The following is a 26,595-nucleotide window of genomic DNA, read 5'->3' as shown; positions in this document are numbered from 1 at the left end:
GGTGGCGGGGACAGCGTCCCGGAGGAGGGAGCCGCCCAGGAACGGGGTCTGAAGCGCGGGCTTGGTGGGCGACGCGGGCCAAGCCTCCGGGTCACGGCGGTCCCCGCTCCGCCGGCCCCAACTCGGACGGACCCCGCTCACTGGCCGGCTCCGGAGCCCCCTCCCGGAGGACTCGGGGCAGGAAGCCGGGCGCGGCAGCCCCGGGTGGTGCGCGAGCCCCTCAGCAAGGCGGGAGGGCCGGCCTGGCCCCCCGGGCCCCGGCGTGGCCCGCGCAGGACGCCTCCCGTTCGCGGACGCTCTCCCGCCAGCCTGCCCGCCCGGCCCAGGACCCCCGCGGCCGCCACGGGGCAGGTGCGCGCGGCTCACAGCCGCAGCCCCACCCAGCTCTGCCCCCGGCCTCGGACCCGGCTTCCGGGGCAGGGGAGCTGGGTGCCGGTGGAAGGGGGGCGGAGAGCAGGGTGGAGGGAGAGGGGAGAGAGGCGAAGTGCAGGGCGGGGTGCGGAGGAGAAGTAAGGGGGAGGAAAGGAAGGAGTGGGGATAGGGCGAGGGGGAGGAGAGGAGTGACGAGGAGCTGGGAAGGAGAAGGAATGGGGAGGAGACGGGGTGGGGGGGGCGGGGGAGCAAGAGGATTTGGAGAGGGAGGAGCGGGAAGAGGGAGGATCTCATCACTGCTTGTTTCCTAGGCCCATCCCAACCCCTGAGGAAATGTTGAAATGGGTGAAGCGTGCATCGCTTCCCAGGCCTAAGGGGTCTGGGACTTAAGCTCCACCAACACCCCCGCCCCCTTTCTTTGTGTCCTCGTTCCTGACTCCCATTCCCTGTCTTCTTTCAGCACACCCGTTGGGCCTCCACAGCTCCTAGGCAGCTGTTCGCACTAAGCTAGGTTAATGGACCCTGGACCTCACCCAAGGCTAAGCAATTTTAGATGAGACCCCTGTTCACCAAATGATTGTGTCTACTTGGGGGGACTTCTGGCCCTCAACCGCATGCCCCAAAACCAGAGGGAAGGAAGAAGAGTGGTGAAAGCTAGCTGTCTGGCCTGCACTGGGAGGTACCCCTAGCTGACCCCTCTCCTACCCCTGGGTGCCCCTCTCTGGGGAGAGTCCATTCCCAGGACCTGGGCTCTGCCTGCTTAGTTCTTGTTCACTAGTCTGTATTCCCACTACCTATTACTTACCTGCGGATGTGTGTTAATACTTGCTAGAGAAAACTAAAAGAATTCATAAATTGACCCATCACAAGAAGACATCTGTGTTGACCCCTTTCCTCCCTACCCGCCTCTTCCAGGTAACTGCCGGTGGTGGTTGAGTGTGTGCTGTTCTGGGCACACACCAACATGCACGGATGCATAGGAATTTGTACAGATACGAGGTCAGGATATCATAAGAAGTGCTAATGGATGATGAATGTTCCCCAAATGCCAAGCACTGGGCTCAGGACTTTCCGTATATTATCTCGATTCATCCTCGCGAACCTCTGAGTTTTACTGCTGTCATCTCTGCTTTTCGGAGATGAGGAGTCTGAGGCATAGAGTTAAGTAGCTTGTCCAGGACCACACAGCTACCAAGTGACAGAGTCAGGATTTAAGCCTGGTTCCAGAGGCTGCAAGTTAACAACCAGGCTTTCCTAGTTCTCTCTGCACATAGTTCCACGAGTTGCTTTTCCATTAAGACTATGTTCTTTTCTGCAACAAATAGAAGATTCTAAGAGGAACCACTGGTCCTGGGCATTTGAGATTTTGACAGATAGCTAGCAAAATGCTCTGAGACAGAGGCAGCTCTACACCCAGCCTGCAGGTCCAGGCTCCACACTCAACCTCCCCAACCCCATCACTTGATCCCCCTCAGCCCAGGGCGTAGGGATGAGGGACACCCCCAGATCAGGGCAAGATGCTCACAGGCCCTGGAAGTGGATGTGATGCCATTTGGGCAGAGAAGTCCAGGGTACTGGGTATCCAGAGCCAGTTCTAGAAGAGGGTGTGCAGTGATGGTGCTAGTGGCATCGCCTGGCTGTGGCCTGGTCCAGCTGTGGCATCAGTGTCACATGGTGGCCGCAACATCTAAGCACGCCTGCTTCTACCACCATTGGTCTGCAGAGACCTCTTGACCCCTGCTCGTTTTCCCAGCCTGTTCCTCTAGCATCGTGAAGATTCTAGGAGCACTCTTCAAAATAAAATCCATTTTCATTTAAAGGGGCTGTTGCTGTAGAGTAAGAACCCTCCTGATTGCTATGTAACAACTGGGGGTTTGTAAACTTTAAAATTTTTGTCAATCTGATAGGAAAAAGAAAATAAAGAAAGGAAAAGTGTTTCATGGGTTTAATTGCTATTTCCTTATGATGGGGAGGTGGGAGTGGAAACTGCTCACTTCAAGTAAAATCCATTCTCTCCTTCTAGGATAATGGAGATGTACCTGGACAGAGGTGCTGAGCCGCACTACATTTCCCAGACTGCTGAGCTGGACTACATTTCCCAGGGTGTCTTGCAGGTAGGTGTGTTTTCATGATGTTCCCACCAGCAGAGTGAGAGGAGATCTGGGCTAGAAGTCACTTCTGTATTTTGGCCTGCAAAGAGTGGCCGTGTCCTCTCCAAGCTGCCTAGAATCGGGCTGTGGCAGCAACCCAGCTGTGGCAGAGCAGTGGCCTGTGGGAGGGTGATGACTTGAGGTGTGGAGCCTGGGGCCCCGAGTGACCGTGAGGAGCCGAGAGAAGCTACTCATCCCAGAACTGAAATCTGAGAAAGACAGAAACTGAGATGATTACTTTTATGGATCAACCTAGCTGGGCCCCAAAGCCCAGATATTTGGGTAAGCAGCATTCTAGATGTTGCTGTGAAGGTATTTTATAGGGGAGATTAATATTTAAGTTAGTGGTCTTTGAGGAAAGCAGATTGCCCAAGATAATGTGGGTGGGCCGCATCCATTCAACTGAAGGCCTTTAGGGAAAAAAAGGCAAGACATCTTGTGAGCAAGGAGTTCTGTGTGTGGACTGCCTTCAGGCTCCAGCTGCAACATCAGCTCCTCCCTGACATCTCTGCGGCCTGCCCTGAGGATTTGGACTTGCTAGCCTCCACGACCATGGTCGATTCTTTAAAATCATTCTGCGTGCGCATGTGCGCGTGCACATACAGACACACACGCACACACACCTGCACCTTAAGGTTCTTTGTCGTCTTCATATTCCTCCCCAAGAATTTTGTAAATTAGGTACCTTAGCCTTTGGACTGTTATTTGTGCTGCAGGCATTTTCTTGTTGTCAACCGCTTGTCTCATCATTTTGTTTTTGGGTGGCTTTCATCCAAGAGAATATATTGGTTGCGACTCAACGCTTGTGATAGAAATCCAGCTCCATCCAGAGTAATGCGGAGGGTGCCCGCCGAGCAGTTCATATCACTGCCCCCTTTTAGTACTGAGGATTCCCACAGGAAACAATGCGTCTCTCGCTTTACGTTCTTTCATATGATTTAAAATCTCCTTCATGCAGGTCCTCCAAAATTGTGGTTAGGTCTGTGCCTAGATTATTCATGATTTTTGTTGCCATCGCAAATGCTATCTCCTACCTGGTTAGTAAGGGCGTATAGGAGAAGTGTGGTTTTGTTGTGTATTTGCTCTGTGCCCACCTGCCAATGGGTTCTTATATCTTGTCAAACCTCTCTGAGGATATTAGTTATACCTATTTTAATGTCCTCTTCTGATTCTTGTGTTATCCTATTTTCTCCAGGGTTCCTTCTGGTTCTTCCTTGGCAAGTGGTTGGTTTCCTTTAAATGTATGGGGATTCTTGGTTGTCTGACCTCATTTGTAAATGAATGTCAGGATGAGGGCTCTTCAAGGGGGTTCTTGGGTCTCTTTCAGGGGGTCCACAAAGTAAAAACTATTTAATAGGAATACAAAGACATTTTTTTCTCTCGTGAGTGTTCAACAGAATTTTCCAGAGTCTAGATAACGAGTGATACTATAACAGACTGAAATCAGAAGCAGGTGTGAGAATCCAGCTGTCTGTTAAGCCAGACATTGGTGAGATTTTCAGAAATACAAAATCATGTCATTCATCTTACTAAATAAGCTATTCTTAGGCAAAGATAGCTATTTTCATAAATGTTATGTTATTCGTGTTAACATGTATTGGCTTTATTATCATTTAAAAATAAATAAAGACTTAAAATTTTTCTGCATTCTGTAACTTCTGTTACAGTAAGTATCAATAGTTTTTTCCCATGAAGTAGGCCTCTCTGGGGCCCTCGAGCATTTCTAAGAGGTTAAAGGAGTCCTGAGTGCAGCCCGTACGGGAACTGCTGGTCTTGACTGGTCACTCGTGCTGTGTGGAGGATATCTTGAACACAAGCAAACCTCCCCTCTGTAAGGGGCTGTCCACTCTGGTCACAGCGACCCTGGGCCCCCCGGGCACTTGGGGTCATGGAGGCAGGCAGGGATGCGCAAGGGCAAAGCTCCTTCCAGGGCCTCTGATCTGCGGGCACTCTGTCTCTCACTTTGGCTCCAGTTCCCTGGGCAGGGTCCTGCCTCTCTCTCCGGGGGCACCCCCCACTCCCCCACAGCAATCTGCCATCAATATTAAAGCTGCACTCTGACTTTATCCTGGGGCAAAGGAGGCATTGTCCCAGCTGCTCAGGGAGCCTTCACATAATCACCTCATCAATGTCCCAAGACTCCTCCATGCCACCACTTCTCCAATTTCTAGATTGGAGGGGGAGCGGTTCAGGTTAGGATGGAAGTTAGGGTTTCCCAGCATGGTGGGCTCCTCTGCTCTTTTGGGTTTCCCCGATAAGCTGAGCCCAATTGCTTTCTATCTTCCAGAAATTCTCCAATGTTCTGATCTGCTAGTGGCACTTTTCCTAGTTTTCCAGGGCTTCTAAGTATTTGTTTTTATAGTTACTCTGGCATTTCAGAGGAGCTGGGGAGGGAGAAGGACCTAGATGTGGTTCATCAGCCATCTTGAGCCAATGTCCACGATGTTTGAATGAATGAATGAGCAAGGGCTCTGTGCCTGAGCGGAAGGGGAAGGAGGGGGCAGGGTTTTTATTGCTAAAAATGATTAAAGACAATTTAAATTAAATACAAACTTTATTTGCCCCTTCTTGAAGCAGGCAGTCTCTGTTGCCAAAGGTCCAGAGAACCACAAAATGGGGCAGAAAGCAGGAAGCCCTTATAGGATAAAGAATAAAGAAAAGTTTAATTCCGGAGCCCAGCGTTGGCTGGGCATTTGGGGCCCAGCTGACTGGATACATGGCCTTTCTGGTCACACGGAGCATTTTCAGTTGTCTGCAGTTGGGTTTGAGGATGAGGCGCCCCAGGCAGGAAAAGTTCCATCTTGGGGCTAGATGGTTATTTCAACTGTACAGACAAGGTTGCTGTGAGGGTCAGATGGTGGCCTGCTTAGACGTGGAGACCAACCTGGGTGATGGTACCTGTGTGTCGGGGGAGGCCAGGGCAACCTGTCCCTGCTGTCGTCAGGAGCTTGGCCTTGGTGGAAATGCTGCTGGGGGTCTGAAGGGACACCACACAGTGTTGTAGCCGATGCCCCTCCCCTTGGGTTTAATTTACAGGATGGGATTTAAGCCCTGGGGACATAATTGGTAGGAAGGAGGAAAAGAACGTGATGCCCACATTTTGTTCCAATCCGGACTCTTCGGGAGAAGTAGACCCACACATCTCCTGGGCACGGGGCCCAAAGGGAAGAGTGGGTGCTAGGAGGCATCCTGGGCGGGAGGGAGATGCAGCCGACTGTGTGTGGAGGAGACTGTGGGCAGTCTTGGGAGCTTGGGGAGCACCCCCTTCCTCCCTGCCTGGTCCTGACTGGTCACGCACATCAAGTGGTCATGGTCACCTTCCCATGAAAAGCACGCCTTTTAAAGATGTGGTCCACAGCTGCAGGGGGCCGGGTGATCGTAGAGCAGATCAGGGGAAGGAAACTTAGATCAGCTCACATTTTATTTAAAAGAAAATACTTCCCTCCCGACACAGGGTCTGAGCTCTGTGCCTTGGCAAACACACAAAACCAAAGCAAGCCCCACACAGCTCCTCTGCGAAGTCAGGCCGCACCCTCCGGATACGGGAAAGGCTTTCGTCTCCATTTCAAATGACCCTGTTTTGCCTTTTTTAGATGCAAATGTTTATTTGGTCTGACTCTCAAATACCTCAGTGCAGCTGAAATAATTTAAAACAGCTCAGTAAGAAGCGACCACTTCCCGCCCTTCTGAATTCGGACCCCCTGCTAGGGCCCCAGAGGACTGGCAGGACACTTGAGGGGCAGCACCAGCTCCCCCCACCACCACCACCACCACCGGGCCTCCCCGGCTGAGCAAACAGCCTGGTCACTCTGCGCAAGGACCCCAGCATCATGTAAAGGTGGGCGTTTCTGCAGGAAAAGCAGTGACAGTGCATGGGAGCCAGCAGTTGTCAGGGACCTGATATATGCCGGTCACCTCCCCTGGGAGAGGAGAGGGGCTCACCTCTCCAGGTTACCAGGTGCAGTTTGACTTTTTCCCCCCAATCCTGAAGCATCCCCCAGAAGGAGAGAGAGGGAGTGCATCGGGACCTTGTGGCACAGGTAAATCCTAGAGGGACAGGACACGTTGGAATCTGGTGGAGATAAACCTCCTTTCATGAAGTGTGGTGGTGAAGATTAAATTAGTAAAATGCCTAGAAAATATTCCAGCTGAGCGTGTGTGTGTGTGTGTGTGTGTGTGTGTGTGAGCGTGACTCGGTTGGATGGACCCAGTTTACCACCCTTTGTCTATACCCGCTGGATAGTGTTTGCTGGTGTGAGGATTCACGTGGGTCTAGGGGGACACTTCTCACCGATGTCAGGGGCTGTCACGGCACTACGCCCATTTTATAGATGGGAAAACAAGAGTCTGAGAGCTGTGAAGTCAGAACTGGAGCCTGAGCCCAACCACTGCCAAGAGACTGGCCGGGTCCCCGATGGCACCCCTGCCCCGCCTGGGCTCACGGTTCCTCTGCAGTGGGGAGCAGCCCGGGCTTTCGTCCAGGGTTCTTGCCTCATCTGCTGCCAACGGCCTCAGGCTTGCACCGGCCCTCTCCTTCTGCGGCGGGCCTTCCCTCCCCAGGTTCCGGGCGCTCCTACTGCTGGTCAGTGCACGTGGTGCTCCTGCTGACCAAGCTTGGCCCCTGCGCGGGGCGGTGATGCCTGCCCTCCGTGGAATGCACAACCTGTGCATGGGGTCTGTTTGCTGACCCGCCGGCACCCAGTGCAGGACCTGGTACAGAGTAGCTGCTGGAATGCGGATGGTGGTGTCCTGCGGGGGAGGCTGGAGAAGGCTTGGATGGGAAGGCCAGGAAGCCGGAAGCTGGGCTGACTCCAGCACCGTCTGCCTTCCGGCCTTCTAGGAGGAAGTGTGGTCACCCACCTGCCCTGCCTCCTTGTTCACGGTGCCCACGGCCTTCCCTCAGCCTGCAGGGGCAGCTCGAAGCTGGCCTGGGCCCCGGGCCCCTGTGCTGGGACTGTCACGCTTGTAATGGGAGGGGGTGGGGCTGTGGGGGGGGGCAGTTTCCTTCAGGGTACAGTGGCCTGACCACAACCCCGTGGGCCAGACACCCTTCCAGGTGGTGACTTTCCGATCTTGGGAACATCACTTTACGGAGACACACTGGCTCACTGTGGTGCTTCAAAAGGGGCTTTCTGGGAATGGAGGCCCACCTTGAAGAAGGGCGCGGGAGGCTGAAGGCCTGGGAGCCAGGGGAGCTTCTTGCTGGTCTGCCCAGCTTGTCAGAAGACCAGAAGTGGCCAGGTAGACATTCACAGTGCAGGCCGCCAAATACACATGGGAATCTAGAATGTGGTGAAGGTGACATCTCAGCCTGTGAGGTTATTCATTACTTAACATCGTGCTGGCCATCCAGAAAGAAATAAAACTGAGTGCCCAGTTCCTACTGCCACTAAAATATATTCCGGAGCGATGCAGGTAGAGGGAAGATTTAAATGCAGGAAGATGGAAACCATAAAAATATCAGAAGAAAATGAGAAAACCATTTGTAATACTGGAGGGGGTGACCTTTTTGATCTTGTCACAAAACCCTGAGGCCATAAACAGCAAAACTGATTTATTCTACTAGATAAGAGCCAGGTATTTCTGTATGGCAGAAAACATCCTGATCAAAGTAAAAAGACAAATAATAAACGGAGAATAAAATGATGGCACATCCTTAAGATGGAATTATCACGCAGTCATGAAAAAGAACAAGGCGTATTTATGTCTATGACATAAGAATAGCATCATGTGCATAATAATATATGCAACTACGTCACAGGCCGAGGGCTGCATCCAACTCTTGATTTCGGCTCAGGTCGTGATCTCAGGGTCATGGGATCAAGCCCCACTTCCCACTTCGTGCTCAGAGGGGAGTCTGCTTGAGATTCTCTCTCTCTCCCTCTCCCTCTGCTCCTCCTTCTCTCCCCTAACATAAAATAAAATAAAATAAATCTTTAAATCAATAAGAAAAAAATCCAGCAACTGAATTGAAAAATGGGCAATGGATAGAAATCCTTCACAGGAAATGAAAATGCTTCTAACCATTGGAAAATATGTTTATTCTCACTAACAATAAGAGAAATGTAAACTGAAATGTCAGTGCAACCCTGCTTGACACCTCTCAGATGGGCAAAATTCCAACCTTTGGTAAAGGCTGTGAGAGCGATCAGGATGCAGAGGCTCCAAGAGGTAGATTGGACCATCCGTCAGGATTAGATATGCTCCCTCCCATCAATCCCACAGTAGGACTTTGTCCTGCCCATTAGGTTCATGACCAAGGCTCATGGAAGCATTCTTTGTGATTGTGAAGGATGGAAACTACTTAAATACTATCGATGGCAACATTAAGTTTTTAAAGATTTTATTTATTATTTTTGAGAGAGAGATAGTAAGAGGGAGCATGAGTGGGGGAGGGACAGAGGGAGATGGAGAAGCAGACTCCCCTCTGAGCAGGGAGCCTGATGGGGGCTCGATCCCAAGACCCTGAGATCATAACCTGAGCTGAAGGCAGTCACTTAACCGACTGAGCCACCCAGGCGCCCCAATAGTAATATTAATTAAATAAATCACAGCACCTCCCTCATACAGAATTACATGCATTTTTAAAAACAGGTATTTTTAGGTTTATGATATGGAGCAAGCTTCACCATATATTGTTTCATGAAAAAGAGGAAACTTCAGAGTGTGTGCATTGAATCCGCTCATTCATGTGTGTGTGTTTGTGTGTGTGTGTGTATGTGTGTGTGTGTAGAAGCATGAAATTTAATTCCTGGAAGGGTATATAAAACATGGAAATTGGCACTGTGAGTTTCCTCTGATGTTATTATTTTAAAGATTTATTTCTTTGGGGCAGGGAGCGGCAGGGGGAGAGGGAGAGAGAATTTCAAGCTGACTCCCCCCCTGTAGGGAACCTGCGATGGGGCTCTATCCCAGGACCCTGAGATCATAACCTGAGCTGAAGCCAAGAGTCAGACGCTTAACCCACTGAGTCACCCACATGCCCCTCCTCTGGTGTTATTGACTCAATGTTTGTGTCCCCTCAAAATTCCTATGTTGAAGCTCTAACCCCCAATGTGAGGTTATTAGGAGGCGGGGCCTTTAGTAGGTGTTTAGTCATGAATGGGATCAGTGCCCTTCCAGAAGATACCCCAGAGAGTTTCCTTGCCACTCGGCCATGTGAGGACATGGCAAGAAGTTGGCTGTCTGCAGTCCGGAAGAGGGCCCTCATCAGAACCAGACCGTGGTGACTTCTAGCCTCCAGAACTATGTATGTTGTTACCGTAGCCCAAGTGGACTAAGATATCTAGAGGAGGGGCCTGGGATCTCGGGCATGTGGTGGGCGACTCACTTCTCATTCTTCCTTCCTTCCTTCTTTCACTCATGTTAATGGTTCACACCTGCATAAAGTGCAATTTCAGGTTTTTTTAACCGTCAAAGCCATGCCTTTGGGAGGCCACTACCCACTCCTAGCTCCACTTGTGCCTGCTGCTGGCTGGAAGTGGGGTCTACCCTGCTGCTCCCCAGGGTGGGGATCTCCATTGCCCACCTGGAAAGGTTGCTGCACAGCACAGCCAGTGTCCCACGAGGAAGGAGCAGCTGAGGGAGGGCCTACCAGATTGCACACACTCTCATAGTTGACTCATTCTCTTACCATCCTAACCACAAGTACTTACCTGGAGCATTGCTGATGCCCCCAGGTGGGTCCCCAAACCACTTGAGACACAGAGTGGGTTAATAATGCTGTCCTAGGTCAGCTGCTGTCCACTTCACAGGTGGAGTATGGAGGGTGTTCTCACAGGCCCTATCTGAACAGGACTGGGCCTTTCTTCACTTCTTGCCCCTCCAGGAATCTATAAGGGTGCCCAGGAGGGCTCTGCATCCACTGTATACAGTGGGTCAGCCCAGGATTCCCTTCCAGAAGACTCCTTTCCTTGCAGCTCTCCTATGCCCCCTAACACCAGACACAGTCTCAATGGTTTCAGCCCCTTCTTCCTTTAGATTTGCCCCCCCCCACACACACACACTTCTTCCTCCTGCTTCCCTGATCCATTCCCTGCCTAGAAGCCAAGGCCCTGCTCTTCCTTCTTCTACAATACTGTCCCCTTGGGGGGGGGAGGGAACTATAACTAACAAATGCTTTTCTTCCAACACATGTTCATTAAGTTTGTATTTTTCTAAATAAACATCTGAGAATGCCCAGGTCATCAAAAGAAATGCCCCAAAACTTAATGGCTTCCCTGAAATCCCCTGGATCTACGCATGCCCACCATGACTATGTAATCTACAAAGGGCACAGCTGTGGGAGCAGGAGAGGCTCCATCCATGTGTCTGGCCAGACCTCTGGGCATTTGAGGTTCCACGCAAGACTTCATGTCCCGACAGCCCTGGCCAGGGACAGGAGGTGGGTGGGCCTGGATCACAGCAGCAGGCTTGGCCCCTTGGCTTCATGTCATGGTCACCTGTGCCTGCCCTCTGTCAGGAGCCTCCTGTAGCAGAAAGGAGGCCACGCTGTAAGACTTACCTTCCCTCACATGGTGCACACTCAGATTTTTATCACTCTGGTAATTATTCCCACTAAAGTCAGACGTAATTCTGAAGGTGGGTAAAAGTAATTTGAGAAGTAGGTGGGCAGATGGCATAGAGCTGCTCATCCTTCTCTCAAACTGTCATCAGCTGTAATGGGTCTCAGCTGCCATCTCGTGTGATTATCACTGTTATTCTGCATTTGTGCACATTTCTGTTCGTGGGTTGGAGGGAGGGGGCTGAGCAAAGCTGCAGGGAGAACGTGAAACAGCCAAGTTCATATGTCCCTTTGTGCCATGCTTGGCTGGTGACTGGATCCTGTGTGGATTGGCAGGGGCTGGCAGCACGTGGAGGGGACCAGCTTTCCCTGGCTCTGCACACTCAGCATGAGCACTTCATATCATCCCTGGGCTTGGCACCTCTTCCTGGGCCTGTGTGGGCAAAACAGAACATGCACTAGGGGACAGAGCTTGTACAAAGGCCTGCTCTGACAATTCCCATCATAATAGTGATGCTGCCACTGTGAACCCATTTCTTCCTTGCAGCAACCTGGGGGGTGGGAACCACAGTTATCCCTATTTTCCTGATGAGTAGATTGAGATGTAAAAGGGTGGGACAGGTGGGACCCAGGACCTGAGGACCTGTAAGGGTGGGGGCAGGGGCTATGCTGCCAAGAATCAGGCCTATTCACTCAGTGGAATCCAGAAGCCTGGGCAATAGGAGGCAACTGGCACTACAGGAAGTGGGATGAACTAGGGATGAAGTAGGGAGGCAAAAAGGAGGAGTTGATCCAAATTCTGCCTAGGAAGCCAGTTGGATCCCAGGACCCTCCACGGGAATCCCCAGACAAGCCTGGAGGGTTGTTCTCTGAAGAAATTGGAGAGGAGTGGTTCTGGGCTCAGGGACCCCAAGGATAGCAGGGGACATCGGTGAGATTCTGGGCTGGAAAGGAGTTCAGATATAAGAAGAAAGACTTTACACTGAGAAGACCCCCAAGAGCCACTCCCCCACTCTATTCCCAGGAAGTTGGCAGCAGATCCCTAGGAAACGACCTAAAAATGCTTTCATATGAGGGTTGCCTGACGAAGAAATCTGCTCCATCTACCAGTCTAAAATTCTCTCCTCCCCCAAAATCTTCAAAGAGCTCTTCAGTGCTTCACTCTCAGCTATGAACAGATTGCCAAGGATCCCTGAACATGTGAGTGATGCTGCCAGAATAGAGTCAAACAAACAAGAAACAGAAGAAAGACACTCAGAGGGGTTAGAGAGAAGGGAGCAGACAGTAGTTCAAAATGAAACTCCTATCATTAGTATTCTCAGGGAGATGACAGAGATAGAGCATCTGAGAGACAAGATCAGCATTATATAGGAAGAGGTCATCAAAGCATAAGAAGGAGGATTTCTAATAGATGAGATAGAGGTGGAGTTGAGGAAATGTCTTTCAAAAAAGGAAAAGAGGGGTGCCTGGGTGGCTGGGTCAGTTAAGTGTCTGACTCTTGATTTTGGCTCAGATCATGATCTCAGGGTCGTGGGATTGAGCCCTGATTGGGCTCCGTGCTCAGCGGTGAGCCTGCTTGAAATTATCTCTCTCCCTCTGCCCCTCCCCCAGCATGCTCTCTCTCTGTCTCTCTAAAATAAATAATAATAATTAAATAAATTTAAAAGGAAGTAAGAGAGGAACTACAGCTACATGTTAAGTCCCGATGATTCAACTTCTGGAGTTACAAAAAGAGAGAATAGAGAAAATAAAGATATTTCAAATAAATAATACAAGAGAATTACCAACTGAAGGCTGGAGCATTCAAATAGAAAGAGCTCATGAAATATTAGGACTATGAACTTTTAAAGTTCCACATCAAGGTATATCCTCATGAAATATGAAAGCATAAAAGGTCAAGAGAAAATCCTAGAAACTGGGGATTGAAAGGAGGTGTGTATAAAACATACAAAGCTTTAAGAATTAGAATGAGGACAGACTTCACAACAGTAGCACTGGAAGATAGGAGACAATGGAATTGTGCTTTTGAAATTTTGGTGGAAAATTATTTTCAACTTAGATTTTTGCATCTAGCCCAATTATCTTGGAAGTATGAAATGGTATAAAAGTATTTCTAGGTATGCAACATCTTTAAAGCTTTTACCTTCTGTATATCCTTTCTCAGAAAGATGCTAGAGGATATGCTCCAGTGAAACAAGCATGTAAACCAAGAGACAGGAGGACCTGGGGTGCAGGAAGTGAGGGACCCAGCCTGACAGAGAGGCTAAGAGAAGCCCCAAGGTAACAGTTTATACCATAGACCAAGAGAGCAACTGCTCATATCTGAGCGGAAGGTCAAAGGGCTGGGAAGGAGGTATCCAGGGAAGGGGGTGAACTGCCAGATTATCTGAAACAACTGTTGATAGGCATTTGATGAAAACATAGAAACATTTGGGGTAGTTAGCCATTAGGGCAATGAAAATAGTAAAAGGAGACATTTATCTCTGGTTGGTGAAGAGTGAATTATGAGAAAGGAACATATTCATTATACACTGTTTGGCTGGCAATTAGTGATAGTCCTGGTAATGTAAACACTATTAATTTAACCAAAAATTATAATATAAAAATATATTAGGATGATGGGTGAGGGAGGAAAGTGGAAGCACAGTGAACTATGAGTGTCTAATCATCCACAATTATAATAGAAAGTCAACTAATTTCATCAAAATATAATAATTTAAACATAGGCATATTTTCATATTTTTTCAGAAGCAAATTTTTTAAAAATTGAAAGCAGTGCCCCTGGGAGTGGGACTGTTTGATGAGAGATCAGGAGAGATTGGCTGCATTTCACTGTGAGACTAAATTATTTGGATTATACACTACATGCCAAGATCATTTTTCCAAAAAAAAAAAAAAATTAATTGGAAAAGGAAAAGGAAGCTCCTGTCACTTGACCAGTGTCTTAGCTGGTGTGTTACAGAACAGGACGTGGGGACAGAAGTGAAACGTGGTCAGCAACAGGAGGATCCAAGAGATGCTGGGGAGTTGGGGTATTTAACAAATTGAAGAAATCTGCCTGGTAAGTGCCCTGGAGACAGAAATCCTGGGCCTGAAAAGCCAGTGGGAGCCCTTCTCTCTTCTGCAGGAATTCTTGTCAAATCACAACAGGTGGATTTGTTGACGAAATATTTGGCCTCCAAAAAATACCATCATTGGTGCTGGGACACAGGGATGATCTCGTGACTAGACTAAGAAAGTGATGGTCCTCAGGTAGTGTGGAGAAAGCAAGTTGTGGCACAGCTCCCTTGGGGTGGGTTTGGAAGGATGGAGGGGAGAGAAGTTTGACTGAGCACTTCCCTCTTTATAGGAAATGAGAGTAAGCCAGTGTGGGGGAGGAGGAAGCTAGGCCAAGTTTCCTTCTCAGGCCGGGTGTCAGAATTAGGATGTTCCCTGGAGTGATCTGGCACCCAGATCCTCACAGCCTTGCCCTTTCCACTCTCTTAGTCTACACTGGCCCCTCTTGGTGAGTTTTGCTGAGTCAGGGCCAGAGGGCTGGTCTTCAGGTAGATGGGGAGCTGGTGAGGAGCAGAGAGATGGGAAGGAGAAAGAAGGGCAGACTGCTGGAAGCAGTTATGAAGGAGGCTGAGCTTCCAGCCCTGACTCAGCACAGCCAGGAGGCAGAGGTGCAGTTGGCCCGAGTATGAGTTATCTATGCTGCGTAACAAATAACCACAAAACTGAACAGCTTTAAACAACAAACATGCACCATTTTTTTTTTAATAATGATTTTTTATTATATTATGTTAGTCACCATACAGTACATCCCCGGTTTTCGATGTAAGGCTCGATGATTCATTAGTTGTGTATAACACCCAGTGCACCATGCAATATGTGCCCTCCTTACTACCCATCACCGGTCTATCCCATACAAACATGCACCATTGAAAACGGTTTCTGGGAACAGCTCAGATGGCTGTTGTGGTTCAAAGACTCTCAAGGTTGAAGTCATGCTGCTGCCCAAGGAAGTGGTCTCTGGAGGCTTGACAGGGACTAGAGGATGTGCTCTCCAGCTCACTCACACACATGGCTGTTGGTGGGAGGTTTCAGTTCCTCTCTACACGGGCATCTCCAAATGGCTGCTCACAACAGGACTTCTCCTAAAGCAAGTGATCACAGAGAGAGAGACAGAGACAGACAGAAGCACAAAGACAAACAGACAGCCAAGAAGGAAGCCACAGTGCTACTCTACCACCTAATCTCAGAAATGTCACACCATCACCTCTGCCATGTTCTTTTGGTCCCTGGTGCACTGTGGAAGAACGCCACACAAGGGTGTGCATGCCAGGAGGTGGGGTCTTCAGGAGCCATCATGGAGACTCCTTCCACAGGTGATAATGGCAGATGCATCGGTTGGGTACCTACTGTGTGGGACAGTCTGTGCTTCTGGCTGTGGCTGTGAAGGAGACACCTGCTCCCAAAGAATTATGCTCTTAGTGGAATTCCAGTTCTCTCTCCTCCATGCCCCAATCCTAATTTTCATAATATAACCATTAACTCAAATCTACTTCACCCTCTTCAGTCTTATCTCATTCACATTTCTCATTAAAAGTCTCATGACATCTCTTTGCTATAAGTTGGACGTGCTTTATTAATTTTGTTGGATGAGAAAATCGAAGTGCACAGAGATAGACCCAATACCAGCCAAAGGCTTGGCCTGCACGGTGATTCCATGGGTGGGTGAGCAGGGAAGACAGCTGGAGCTGAGGGTTCCCCACATGCTCGTCTCTGGTAGTGGCTTTCCCATTCATTCTTGCATTTCACTGATATCCTCATCTAAGGTACTGGGGACAGGGTAAGGACTAAGTTTCTCCCCTGTGGAGCTTATGGTCTGGGGGCTGGGGCAGGGGGTAGACATTAGTCCAAGTGTCTCACAGATAAATACAATTACAAGGGAAAAACACTGATATGAGAGAAAGTGCAGGGTGAAATGAGATAACAGGGAGTCTGGCTTGGCTGAGGGCCCAGGAAGTACCTCTGAGGAGAAAGGCAGGCAGCAGGGGATAATTCCTGGTTGTCACTAGGTTCAGAGAACAAAAGAAAGGCCCAAACCTCTCATTTATGTTCAGGCTAATATTAGCATGAAAGACATGTGAATAATTTATTTTTTTCTCACAAATATTGTTAATACTTAATGGTAAAGAATGAAAACTTGAGCCCTAAATTAAAAAATAAAGACAACCTTCAGTGATCTATTTCTGCACCAGGCAAGGTGTCTTCTTATAGGAACAGCAGAATCACCCAGAAACAAGTGTCTAATTATAGCAGTGCCATCTGTGGCACTAAAATAAGGATGATTATCAACACTATCTTTCAGGTTTTTCACTAAGTCAGAACAATTTGCTAAAAATAATCCATACTGTATCCGCAACGCCCCCAAACAATGTGTGTTTTCCCATCACCGTGGCCTGCTTGCTCCCCACAGCTCTGGAAACTGACAGGGAGCATTAAGCCCTCCTGGCAGCGTGTTCTTTTGTTGGCTGGTTTTCATCCTGAGCTTTGTCACTGGAGCAGTGGAAGATGGGATAGAGGTCTTGAATGGAGAAAGCTGGGTACATCTCCCAAAAGCCTCCCTGGGATTTCAGGGCTGAGAGCCCAAGGTCAGGTCTTCAGTTGCTGGAATCCTGTAGAGTCCAGGGAGGCTAACACATGCCCTCTCTCTCTCTCTCTCTCTCTCTCTCTCTCACACACACACACACACACACACACACACACACTGCCATGTAAGAGGCTGTTGTAGAAGCCAGACATCAATTTGCTTGTTTTCCACGGGGGAAGTTCCCTTCTAGGTCTGAATGAACACTCAGGTCCCCCATCCAAGGGGTCCCTTCTTGGGGGCAGAATTACAGTGAAGTCCACAGGGTCTCGAAGAGGCCAGGGAATGTGGAGACTGAGCTCAGAAAGGCAAGTAGAGTGATCACGACATTTCATCCTGGTCATAGGGCCACTGTTGGCCTGTATAGAGTCTTTGTGTGAATTAGAAAAAGGCAACCTAATCTAACCCAGGGACCCGGTCAGGAGAGCAGGAGATGTACTGGACTTCAGAGCTCACTTGCCTCCTGGGGAAGGAGCCTTGGAGTAGTGTGCAACCTGCACAAATTGTTCATGCCCCACTGTGGTTGCCGTGGGTATAAGAATTCATTTATTCCCGCACAGTACCATTGGCCTCTTTGAGCCAGAAGAGCCCCTCCCTCAGACTCAAATACTCTTTTCCTGAAACAGAGCATGATGGATGCTACCAATTTGGATACAACCCTTTGGAATTCCTTAGGCCATAGGCAATGTTGATTAAGTTGATTTGTAACAATGTCCTCCCTAGCATTTCCAGGAGGAGCTTAAGGTTGATTATGGTGGGGGGCAGGTTGAGCAAAAAGAGTTCTGGACCTCTCACCCTTACTTCAATCAGGAGAGCTCTTTTTTTTTTTTTTCTTTCTGCCTTGCTTGTTGGACTACTATGTAAGATTTACTTTGGGGAAAGGATTTCATAGGAAAATTGCCTGAACTAATATTTCTACCCAGGGAAAATATCTTTCAAGAATGAGAATAGTGAAAACCTGAAAGAAATGGATATAGTCCTAGAAAAATGCACCCTATCAAGACTGAATCGTGATAAAGCAGAAGATCTGAACAGACTGACTACTAGTAAGGAGATTAAATCAGTAATCCAAAAACTTCCCAAAAAAACAGAAGTCCAGGACCATAAGGCTTCACTGTTGAATTCTACCAACCATTCAAAGAAGCATTAGTACCAATCTTCTCAAACTCTTTCAAAAAGTAGAAGGCAAAACTCCTCCAAACTCATTTTACAAGGCCAGCATTACCCTGATACCAAAACCAGAAAAAGATGCCACAAGAAAAGAAAGTTACAGACCAATATGCCTGAAAAAACACAGATGCAAAAATCCTCAACAAAATATTAGCAAACTGAAGTCAACAATACATTAAAAAGATCATACACCATGATCAAGAGGGATTTATTCCTGGGATGCAAGGATGGTTTAGCATCTTCAGACCTGTCAATCTAATACAGCATATTAACAAAATGAAGGATAAAATCATAATGATCTCAATAGATGTAGAAAAGGCATTTGACAAAATTTAGCATCAATTTATGATAAAAACTCTCAACAAGGCAAATATAGAGGGAATGTACCTCAGTGTAGTAAAGGCCATATATGACAAGCCCACTGCTAACATGTTCAATGGTGAAAACTTGAAAGCGTTTTCTCTAAGGTCAGGAACAGGACAAGGATCCCCCCTCTCACCACTTTTATTAAACATAGTACTGGAAGTCCCATCCACAGCAATTAGGCAAGAAGAAGAAATAAAAGGCATCCAAAATAAAAAGGAAGAAGTAAAACTGTCACTATTTGCAGACGACACATGTAGAAAACCATAAAGTCTCCATCAGAAAACTGCTAGAACTAATGCATGAATTCAGTACAGTTGCAAGATACAAAATCAATACACAAAAGTCTGTTGCATTTTTATACACTAATAATGAACTGTCGGAAAGAGAAACTAGGAAAATAACTTACAATTGCAACATAAGGAATAAAATACTTGGCAATAAATTTAACCAAGGAGGTGAAAGACCTATATATTGAAAACTACAAGACATTAATGAAAAAAAAATAGGAAAAGATACAAATAAATGGAAAGATATTCTGCGCTCATGGATTGGAAGAATTAATATCTTTAAAATGTCCATACTACCCAAAGCAATATAGAGATTCAATGCAATTTCTATCAAAATTCCAATGGCATTTCTCACAGAAATAAGGCAAACAGTCCTAAACTTTGTATGGAACCATGAAAGACCCCAAATAGCCAAAGCAATCTTGAAAAAGAAGAACAAAGCTGAAAGCATCATGCTCCCTGGTTTCAAATGGTATTACAAAGCTACAGTAATTAAAACAGTGTGGTACTGGCATAAAAACAGACACATAGATCAATGGAACAGAATAATGAGCCCTGAAATAAACCCACAACTATATGGTCAATCTACAACAAAGGAACCAAGAATATACAATGGAGAAAAAACATTCTCTTCAACAAAAAGTGTTATGAAAACTGGACAGCCACTTGCAAAAGAATGAAACTGGACCTTACAAACATTAATTTAAAATGGATTAAAGACAAATTTAAGACCTGAAACCATAAAATTCCTAGAGGAAAACATAGCACTAAGCTCTTTGATATAGGCATTAGCAATAATTTTTTGAGTCTGAAAACAAAAACAAAAGCAAAAACAAACTAGTGGGACTACATCAAACTAAAAAGTTCTGCACAGCAAAGGAAATCATCAATACAATTAAGAGAAATTGTATTGAGTAAGAGAAAGTATTTGCAAGTTTATATCTGATAAGGGGCTAATATCCAAAATATATAAAGACCTCATTCAACTTAATAGCAAAAAAACAAACAATGTGACTGAAATATGGGCCAAAGATCTGAACAAACATTTTTCTAAAGAAGACATACAGATGTCCAACAAGTACACGAAAAGGTGCTCTACGTCATCAGGGAAATGCAAATCAAAACCACAATGAGGTATCACCTCACACCTTTTAGAATGACTGCTATCAAAAATATTAGAAATAACAAGTATTGGCAAGGATGTGGAGAAAAGGGAACCTTCATACACTATTTGTGGGAATGCAAACTGATGCAGCCACTAGGGAAAAGAGTATGGAATTTCCTCAAAAAAATTACAAATAGAACTACCAGATGATCCAGCAATTCCACTTCTGGGTATTCATCCGAAGAAAATGAAAACACTAACTTGAAAAGATACCTGCACCACCATGCTCACGGCAGCATTATTTAAAACAACCTAACTGTCCGATGATGGATGAATAAAGAAAATGTGTGTATACACAATGGAATATTATTTAGTCATAAAAAGGCATGAAATCTTGTCATTTGTAACAACATGGATACACCTTGAGGGCCTTATGCTAGGTGAAATAAGTCAGATAGAGAAACAAATACTGATCTGTCTTATGTGTGGAATCTAAAAATAAACAAACAAACCAAATCAAGGTCACAGAGACAGAGAACAGGTATGTGGTTGCCAGAGGCAGGGTGTGGGGGGTGGAAGAAATAGGTGAGCTTATTTTGCTTTGGTTTTCAATAAATTGAATTTTAAAAATAAATGAAAACAAAAAGGCTAAAAAATAAAATAATAAGAAAGCTTCTGCACAGCCAAGGAAAAAAGCCAACTAACGGAAAAGGCAACCTATGAAATGGGAGAAAATACTGGCAAACCATATATCTAGAAGGAGTTAATATATGAAATATACACACATAACTCAACAGCACAGAAACTAATTCAGTTTTAAAAATAGGCAAAGGACCTGAACACACACTTTTCTAAAGAAGAGGTACATGTGGCCAACAGGTACATGAGAAGGTGCTCAATATCACCACACATTCTCTATGGTATCATGAAAAGAAATGAGAGTAATGATAAAGGATTCTATCAAAATTGAGAACAATCCATGCATGGCCCCCAGTGTGGCTGCTCCCTCCATTCTCCATCCTTCACTGCATGAGCACAAATGAGCACATCCACTGGTCAAATTCTCCTGTCCACTTGGTGATTTAGTGCCTCTCCTGAGTGGTTACAAAGATCCTCATGCTCCATGGCCACTCTGTAAGTCCAACCACATGCCTCTTCCCCAGGCCTTCTTGTCCTTGTACCCCTTGCAGGCTCCTGACCAACCAGTGGAGCAACTCCCCAGTGCCCGTGAGTACCTACATATCTTTACCTTGGACCACTATGAGATGGATCTGGGCCAGGAAGACATTTGTTACCTGATGTCCTAACAGGAAGGGTATGATGGCACTTTGAATACCAGCATCAGCTTGCACCATACCCAACTGCCCTTGAAAATCTGGTTAACTCCCTTTTCCAAGGTGTGGTTATTCAAGTAGAACACCACACGTTCTTTTAGAGATGGGCTGGAAGAACCCCTGCTATATGGCACTCACCATGGTGTTGCAAAGTTCTTCCTTGTGGGGCTCAGTCCCCTCTTTAGTCAATGGATTCTGGGTCTGAAAACTGGTTCAGACGTGGAAAATGGGCAAAGGATATGACTTACTATTCTGTGAATACATCCTCTTTTTGAGATACAGTTCCTATAACATGAAATTCACTGTTTTAAAGTATACCATTCAGAGGTTTTAATATATGCACAAGGTTGTGTAACCATAAGCACTATCTAACTCTAGAACATTTCCATCAGCCCAGAAAGAAACCTATAACTCTTAGCAGTCAGGCTCAATTCATCCCTTACAACAACTTCCACCCCCCCACCCCCCAGCAACTATTAATCTACTTGTCTCTGTATTTGGCAGAATACTGGACATTTCATACAAATGGAATCATGTAATACACGACCTTTCAAGACTGACATCTTTCACTCAGCATGATGTTTTTGAGGTTCATCCGTGTTGTAGCAGGTGTTAGTACATCATTCCTTTTGATGGCTGAATAATATTCCACCATATGGATATGCCACATGTGTCTATCCATTCAACAGCTGATGGACATTTGGCTATGAATCCGTTCTCAACCCTTTTGATTATGTTTATTAAGCAGTGCCCATCTATTTTGCCCCTACGAACACCTTGTTCTTTAGACCATCTCCATTCCCCATGTCTCTGAAAATTAGAACACTCACCCCTTTCCCCCTCATTCTGACCTTACAGTCTATTATGGTAATTATGGTAACTACACTCACTTGGAAGAAGCAAGTGCTGCAGCTCAATGCTGCTGTTGGCCCTTGCTATTCCACGGTTCCCATTCCCACTGCTCTGGAATCCCTGCTGTATGACAGCATTTCCTAGCTTCAGCCTGGCCTTCAGAGGACAGCGACCACTGAGCTTCTCAACAATGTTGGTGCTCCCTTCACCAGGATGCCTTATCACATCAGAGAGTGTCCTCCAGCCTTCGCAAGGAGATGCTGGGTTTTCCAGTCTCACAGAGCAGACCAAGTCTTAGAGGCTACTTCTCTGAGCCTTTGACCCTTCCTCCACAGTCTGCCTCAAAAATTCTGGCATTGTTTCTCCATCACTGTTCTCTTTAAAAGTGGGCTATTGCTTCTTTTCAAGTAAAAGTGGGCTATTGCTTCTTTTCAAGTTTCCAAGAGCCATCCCAGAGGGAATCATCCCAGGGCATGTTTCTCAGTGTTATACTCTGTGTTATGGCTGAATGCCCTCATACCAACAAATCTCTCTTATCCGGCTTATTTTACTGTCCCCCTTGGTCCAGCACCCTCAGGATCAACTCCTGGGCACACTCTTATTCCTACTAGTACACATTAGGCAGGTTCAAGAGCTCTTTTGGTGTATAATTCCTCTCCTCCCTGAGCAGGTCAGCAAAAGTCAGGGTCCAAGGGAAGAGCTGGGGCCCTGACACCTGAGATAGGGATGTTTGAACTTGAGGGCTTTCAGTTCCCTTGAACACAGGGGTCTCTAGGGGTTCACTCCCATTTGTTGAAGATAAAGCCCCCATCCATTGCTTGAAGACTGCACAGGCCTCACATGAAGCAAGTGCCTTTTAAGACCATGGTGGCTCTCCCTGGGGACTAGCTCCACCTCCCCTCCTGGCTCCAGACCAATAACTAGAGGCTGGTGGCAGGCAATACAACCCAACTGGGAAGACTCAGCAGAAAGGGCCTTTACTAGAAGGACACTGGGAGGTAAGGCTACAGAACCAAGCTTGGAAACCCCCCAGGAACCAAGGGGGCTTTGGAGCAAGAACCATGTTCACAGCCACACCACCAGAATGGCCAGTTGGGGTGCTGCTGCTAACTTCTGGAACAGCCCGCTGCCCTCTAAGTGCATAAATTCTGGCCATTCCTTCATGATCTCACCTCTCACTGTGAGTCCAAGCCCCATGCAGGACCATCCTGGTGCCTGAACCCAGGTTACTGGCCTGTGCGTGCTGGGGAGGTGGGGAAGTGAGGAAGGATGGTGTCAGTACTTTGGCTTCAGAAGTCATCTCCCACCAAACTCCCACCATGGGGGATTCTCTACCAACACAGGAGGAGTTCTAGGTCATGGTCAGGTAAAGATAAATGTCCCTTACCTGCTGCTGGGTGAGAGGGACATTGATAGGTGTGCTGGGCTATTCTCTCAGATCTGTCATCAGAGCACACACATATTGGCAATGCCAATATTTTAGAGTATGGCCTTTCTTAGGGGAAATTTTCTATTCGGTAAGACCACCCAAGACTTTCTCCAAAGGAGAGAAGCCCTATTGTTGCAATGTGGGAATCTAGCCATTAGGCACAGAGGGATGGGGAAAGATGCCAAACCCTTCTCAGCACCCTTGGTATCGCCCCATGGTGGGGAATGGGGTTAGGAGGAGGGGTACTTCTTACCCTGTCTGAACCTGAGGCTGATCCTGCCAGAAAGTCTGCTATTAGGTTGGGATGTATGTAGAGCAGACACATACCTTACCCAGGGGCTTCCTTCATCAGGGGATCCAAGAATGCTTCCATGTGGGGCTTCCAGATACACCTTCAATTTTAATTACAGATGGAGTCAGCCAGGTATCAGCATGTGGAACAGGATAAGCTGCAGAGTGGCGCTCTGTACTGTCAACAGATACCTCTCTCCAGGTCAGCAAAATGAGGCTCAGGTTAGGCAAAATGGCCATAAACAGCTCTGAGCTATGGCACAGTCAATTCTGAAGTGAGAAGATCATCCCAACCCACAGCAGACTCATCACACCCTCACTCCTGAGTATCCCTCACTTGGTTTTACTGGGCAGGGCACACGGCCCCAAAATGTGTGGACTCAGTCTAGGCTATATTGTCACTATAATCAATCCCTTGGCTCTGAGCTCCCTGGTATCCATGGCAATGATAGAAACTCAGTGACTTATGTTGCTGAGTTAATCAGAAGAGACAAATTTTGTTGGTGTGTGTATTAGTTTGCTTGGGCTGCTATAACAAAATGCCACACACTGAGTAACTTAGACAATAAAAATTTATACTCTCACAGTTCTGGAAGTTAGAAGTTGAAGAGCAAGGTGGCAGCAGGGTTGGTTTCTTCTGAGGCCTCTCTCCTTAGCGTGTAAATTATTGCCTTCTCCCTGGATCTTCATATAGTCTTTCCTCTATTCCTGTGTCCTAATCTCCTCTTCTTATAAGGACACCAGTCACATGTGATTAGGGCCTACCCTAATGGCCTTGTTTTACCTTAATTACCTCTTTAAAGTCTCTGTCTCCAAATACAATCACATTCTGGGGTACACAGGGTTAGGATTTCAACATATGAATTTTAGGGGGCATACATTTCACCCCATAAAAGCGTAGGACTAATTTGTGTTCTTGTACAAGGAATATTGATGAGCAATTTTTCTTGTGTCTTCCTTTCTTGGCTCTACTCTGTTTACTGCAGTAGACTTGGCCCTTCTTGGACAATGATTCATGCTTCAATAGCGTCCTTCCCTCCTTTCTACACAACCTCACTATCTAGTCATGGTCAAATGCAGCGTGGAGATTTTGTTCTCAGTAGGGTGTGAGGAACTGATAGCCCTTAATGAATTCTCCCTTTTGTGTAGGATGGAAAAGAAGTAGCATTCTAGAGAATGTGGCTTTAGGACCAAAGGTAGGTCAGACTAAGAAGGCAAAAATGTCTTCTAGTCACCCCTCACCTCCCTGCCCTTTCTGACTGCCTATATCACAGGAAAACAGAACTGGGAGTCAGGGTCCAGCCGCACCATAATTGCCTGTGTGGTCTCAGGATGGCCTTTAATTGTTTTGAAGGTCATTTTTTTGATCTGCAAAATGAACATTGCTTCCATATCCACCTTACCTTGTTCTCATAAGATGTATGTAACAATTTCAGTATGTTCTAAAGTGATGTGACATGTCAGTACTCATCACACACATGTCACAGTAGAGTGGCTGCAGATTAGCAATGACTATTTCTATGATTACTTGCTCCTTCATCTTGGGGTAGAATCTGTGGCCCCTGATTAGTTTGGGGGCTGCGTCCATTGCAATTTAATGAAGGAACATCTGTACTGGTGAGTCCTCAAGATGCCACCAACCCATAGCATTACAGGCTTTGCTGGTGAAGTGTCAATTGAGTGGTGGTGCTGCCTTGAATCTCAGAGGAACACTAGATGCTTTCTATGCAATGTCCTCATTGTACAACTGAGAAATCTGTGCTCTGGAGAAGCTCAAGACAGTTCTAAGTTCTCACAGCAAGTCATCAAGAAAATGGGGATAAGAGTGTGTCTTCATTCTTCCTCCAGAGCCTCAGTTTCCCTCCCCATCACACTGAGAAAGAAAATATGACTTCCACTCTGTCTAGCACTTTGTAGAGGATAACTATAAATTTTAAATGCATAACTGCATTTAAAAACCAAACAAGAGGGGCGCCTGGGTGGCACAGCGGTTAAGCATCTGCCTTCGGCTCAGGGCGTGATCCCGGCGTTATGGGATCGAGCCCCACATCAGGCTCCTCCGCTAGGAGCCTGCTTCTTCCTCTCCCACTCCCCCTGCTTGTGTTCCCTCTCTTGCTGGCTGTCTCTATCTCTGTCAAATAAATAAATAAAATCTTTTTAAAAAATAAAATAAATAAATAAATAAAAAAGCCAAGCAGCCCATTCTACAGTTGAGAACACTGAGCCTGTTTGGGTCATGTTGAACTTGACAATTCATGACATGCAACGTGGCCTCATGCCATGGTCCCCTCTAAAGAGTGCCATGGATAGGCTCCTTCATGGAATTGCCTTGCATGTGTCATGAGTGCCCTCAACCCTTACCATAATGAAGGGGACTGATGGTGGCTAAGAGAAGGAAGACTGGTGGCCAGACAACTGTCTGATGCCTACTTTGTGGGAGTCATACATGTGCAATAGACACTTGCTTGTTTAATGAAAATGTTTTGGGCATCTACTAAGGCAGTTGCTGAGAGGGAAGCTGAGAGGTGGAAGGAGCAGGCAGAGCAAGGTAGATAAAGAGGACCAAGTCCTCCAGATAGCAAGGCAACAAGGGAAGGAAAGGAGATTGGGTTTTGGGACCCAGTGGGGGGCTTGAGGAGGAAGGTGCAGAGCCTGCTCCAGGCCTGCCACATAGCAGATGCTTGGCAACTCAGGGCGAGTATGGACAGGCTTCACTCACTCTCTGGTGTCTCTCTTTGAGCCTTCCATCATGTGGCTGATATGGGTCTCGCAGAGGCCATTAGGGTCCATGAATGCTCTCTGGGGCCATAGAGGACAGTAGATATGGCAGAAGCAGGAAATATCCTTCTTCCACTTGAAGTTAAGATGGGATATTGTTATTATGGAGTGATGATGGTAGTAGCAATGATGATGACAGTGATGATAATGGTGGTGATAATCACGGTGATGATGAGGGTGGTGACAATGATGGTGGTAGTGATGGTGGTGCTGATGGTGCTGGTGGTGGTAATGATGGTGATGATGATGGTGATGACAATGGTAGTGATGGTGGTAATGGTGATGATAAAGGTAGTGATGTGGTGTTGATGGTGATGATGGTG

General features: G+C 46.9%; 1 long non-coding RNA gene across 1 annotated transcript; it reads left to right on the top strand.

Moving 5' to 3' along the window:
- On the top strand, window positions 1-25,650 carry LOC130541961 (uncharacterized). Its single transcript, XR_008956108.1, has 2 exons — window positions 1-351; window positions 2,396-25,650. It is a non-coding gene; the product is annotated as an uncharacterized LOC130541961 (long non-coding RNA).
- Window positions 25,651-26,595: the final 945 nt, after the last annotated feature.

The sequence above is a fragment of the Ursus arctos genome, unplaced genomic scaffold (genome assembly GCF_023065955.2).
Source record: "Ursus arctos isolate Adak ecotype North America unplaced genomic scaffold, UrsArc2.0 scaffold_28, whole genome shotgun sequence".
Lineage (NCBI taxonomy): Eukaryota > Metazoa > Chordata > Mammalia > Carnivora > Ursidae > Ursus > Ursus arctos.
Note: the sequence above shows the minus strand (reverse complement) of the source record. Positions and strands in the feature narration are given on the sequence as shown.